Genomic DNA, 4,268 nt, shown 5'->3' on the forward strand with positions numbered 1-4,268 from the left:
GAGGCAGGAGAGCTTGCTATTTTCAGGCACTGAGAGGTCAGTGAGGTGAGAAAAGTAAACAGAGTGTGAGATGCTGGACCAGTGGCTTCCTGTCATACTTAAAACTCAAAGACCTTACCTTGGGCCCAAGATCCTTTTGGCCCATTGTTACCTGTTTAACCTCATTTTCCTCTACTCTTCCTATGCCTTCACTCCTTGAGACACTGTCTTTATGTTCCCCAAACACATCAGACACCTGCCTGCCTCAGGACCTTTGCACTTGCCATTCCTTTGCCTGAACTGGGTGAGAACCTGGATATGTATATGCTCAGAGGACCTCTACGCTGTGGGAGGCAGACCTCAGGGGTAGCGCAGGTTTGGCTCCAGACCGCCTCAGGAAAACAAATTATTACAATAAAGTGAGTCACACAAATTTTGGTTTCCCAGTGTATCTAAAAGTTGTGTACACTATTGTAGTCTGTTGTGTGCAACAATATTATGTCTAAAAAAAAATGTGCGTACCTTAACTTTAAAATACTTTATTGAAAAAAAAATGCTAACCATCATCTGAAAACAGGGTTGCCACAAACCTTCAATTTGTTTTAAAAAAAATGCAGTCTCTGCAAAGCACAATGAAGTGAAGCACAATAAAATGACATATGCTGTAACAAAATTATTACAAGGGGAAGGTAGTAACTTTAGAGGTAGTCTGTCAGAGGCGAAATCTGACAGACCCCTTAACTGAAGAATCAGTCATCACCAGAAACAGAACAGATTGCCCATGTACCTCTTGATAGGATATACCAAGAAGGGCACCTCATTTCAAGGAAGTTCTTTCAAAAATAGCTTACATATAACCACAAAGAAACATCAGGCAAAAAACCCTGATCAAGAAGCATTCTGCAAAATAACCAGGCTTCCCAGGTGGCTCAGTGGGTAAAGGATTTGCCTATAATGCAGGAGACAGGTTCCATCTCTGGGTGGGGAAGACCCCTGGAGGAGGGGCATGGCAACCCACTCCAGTATTCTTGCCTGGGGAATCCCACGGACAGAGGAGTCTGGCGGGCCACAGTCCACAGGGCCGCAGAGTCAGCCACGACTGAGCGACTGAGCACAGGCATGCGGCAAAATAACCATCCTGTAAGTGTCAGACCAGACAATGGAAATGCAACGTGTTAAGTCTGGATTGAGTCACTGGCCGGGACTTACCCTTTTTTTTATTCAGGGACCCTAATGTGATCATTAATGAAAATCTGATTAAGGTCCAAGAGAAAAGCATCTCAATGTTAACTTCTGAACTTTGGACTGTGGTTAAGAGAATGTTCTGGTATGGGGACAGACATGTAAATTTTTTAAAAATAAAACTTTGGAGATTCATGGAAAGTTGTAAAGAGGACAGAGTTCCCATATACCCCATACCCACTTCCCCCTATGAAGAGTGTGGTCTGTTTATCACAATTTAATAAGCCAATATGGATACAGTATTATCAAACCCATGCACTCTTCAGAGTTCCTGAATTTTTACCTAGTGTCTTCACTGTCCTAGGACCCCATTGGCTTCTTTTGGTTGACAGCTTCTTAGGCTTTCTTTTTTGGAACCTTGACGAAAAGTTCTAAGAACCCATAGTCAGGTCTTTTGCAGAACATCCCTCAATTGGAATTCTTCTGGTGGCTATTTTCTATTAGATCGAGAGTATGTGTTTTAGGAAGGAAGAGCCCAGGGGTAAAATAACATTCTAATCGCCTATCTAAGGCACACACAGCCCACATGATCCACCACTGTGTTGACCTTGATCACCTGGCTGACATAGCTTCACTTTCTCCACTGAAAAGTTGCCTTCCCTCACTTTTCACGCTGTACTTTGGAGTGTCTTTGCAGCCCACATCAGAGGAATGAGGGTGGGAGTCATGTTTCCCCTCCTTGAAGGCAGAATGTTTACAGAAATTATCTGTAAGTCTGTGCAGGTATGTCTCTTCCCACCATTTCCATCTGCACAGACTCATTTATTTTACCCCTTGGGTGTAACCCAGTATTATGCTATTTATTATTGCTCAAATTGCTTGCAGCTGTGGCCACTGGGGGCTCTTCCCCCTTGGCTCCCGTGCCCCTTCACATGCCCCATCAGTGAGGTTTTGGTTTCAGCATGTCCTTACGTTCCAGCACAAGATGTTCTGAATTCATCTTGAACATCTCCTGCTCCAGTCCTAGAATCCCTGTGGTACTAATTTTGAAAGTTTCAGCAGTTTTCAAAGGACCCGCAGTTACTTCAAAATTAAAGTTTAAAATACTTGAATCGCTACGCTTTGGGGAAAAGCTATCTGACATGTATTAAAATACAGCAACTCCAGAATGTAGGCCTCAAAAATTTAAAAAGCACAAGCGCAGTAAGATGGGTTGTTACACTGAGGTTTATTACTGCTGACGGCAGCAAACTGGAGACCAGATAAGTGTCTGTCATCGGGGGCAGCTGAGCCAGCCGAGGAACCTGCACCTGGAGAAAAGAGCTTGTGAAGGGCTGGAGGCGTGACAGCAGTGTCCATAAGGAGTCCCTCAGATGCAAAACAGGAGCCGAGAAAGGATCTCGTTTCTACCAGTTACCCAGCGTGGCCTGCTGGTGCTGGTACACTGGCAGGAGGCGGCTGAGACGCGGCAGGATGGAACCCAGCAGCTTGACATCCCAGGCACAGGGGTGACGTGAGGGCCAGAATGACTGCTCAAGTGCTCAAGGCCAGGCGTGGTTCTGACTTTCCTCCTCCTTTCACAAGACTTGTGAGACGGTCTATACGCACATGACAAAAGATCAACCTATTCAAAAGTTAATTTTCACAACTGATGAAATTTTATTAAAACCCGTCCCTCTAAAACGCTTTGGGAAAAGTTCTGCCAGTGAAATAAGCACCACCATTACGTCTAAGGGGACTCGTTCAACGGAGGGCGGCAGCTGAGCGGCCTCTGGGAGCCCATCCGTGGACACGAGACAAGTGCTAACCGGCTGAGGTAGACAAAGGTCTGAGTGACAGTGTGGTGTGACAAGACACGGCACTGGTCATCTCCAGCGGTTGCACCAGAAGGCTGTATTAAAAAAAAAAAAAAAAATCCTTTTTATCAGAGTGTAGTTGCCATTAAAACGCTTCTCTTTATAAGCCTCTCTGCCGTTTCTCATATGGACACACTTTTATAGCTCAATAATAACATTCATATAAAATTAGAATCTCTGAGTTTTTGTTGTAGGATCTGATTTTTTTCTCTACCCTCATTTATAACCTAAAAGACTCCAGGTGTGTGAAGGCCAACACCGTCTGGCAAAATCTGACAAATTCACCTGTGCCAGGGCTCAGCAGGGGCAGCCCTGGCCCGGGGGCTGCGAGCAATGATTCAAGCACGGGAGCTCCAGGGTTAAAAGGCCAGGCATCAGAGCCCTGAGGGTTATGAACCCATCTGAGGTGCCCCCGGCTGACAGCCACCACACATCCCACTGATCCTCTAACAGCTTTGTATTGGAAAAGTGACTTCCCTGGTGGCTCAGATGGTAAAGGTCTGCCTACAATGCGGGAGACGTGGGTTCGATTCCTGGGTCAGTAAGATCCCCTAGAGAAGAAAATAGCAACCCACTCCAGCACTGCTGCCCTGAAAATCCCACGGGTGGAGAACCTGGTGGGCTACAGTCCATGGGGCCGCAAGGAGTCGGACACGACTGAGCAACTTCACTTTTATTGGAACTGGGGGCCATAAATGAGAAGGTGTGTGCAGGCAGTACCCCCCTCTAGGAAATGAGTCCATTCCCTCCCACACTGGCTCCCAGGGCCCAGCCCTTCCACCCCTCTCTCCACCCCTCCTCTTTTTGCCTAAGCAGTTCCTGGGGGACCAGAATGGTCTCTGTCCACTGTACCCCCAGTCCAGGCATCTTCCAGACTCTTCACCAGCTCCCCCTGAAGTAACCTCCACGTCCCAACCTGCGCTTGAGCACCCCAGGTGCCTCCTCCACCTGCTTCCCCACCTCGTGGCACCTCTGGTCCCCGTGACCAGAGCAAGGGGAGCAGGAGGCAGCCGGTGCCAGGGACTGGACTCAGGAAGCAAGGAAAGGCTGGGGTGGTAGGCCCCAGTCTGAAATGAGTGTCTTTATTGCTTGTACCGTACAAATACGAGGAGATGGGGACAGGCCAGTGGGGAGAAGGAAGAATTGTTGGATTAACAACATACACACACAGGAAAAAAGAACCCCACCCACCCAAACCCACCCCCGCCCCACCCCAGAAGGTCTCTCTGTGAACTACCTACAGGAGGTGGG

The sequence above is a fragment of the Bison bison genome, unplaced genomic scaffold, assembly GCF_000754665.1.
Source record: "Bison bison bison isolate TAMUID 2011002044 unplaced genomic scaffold, Bison_UMD1.0 scf7180017864280, whole genome shotgun sequence".
NCBI classification, from domain to species: Eukaryota; Metazoa; Chordata; class Mammalia; order Artiodactyla; family Bovidae; genus Bison; species Bison bison.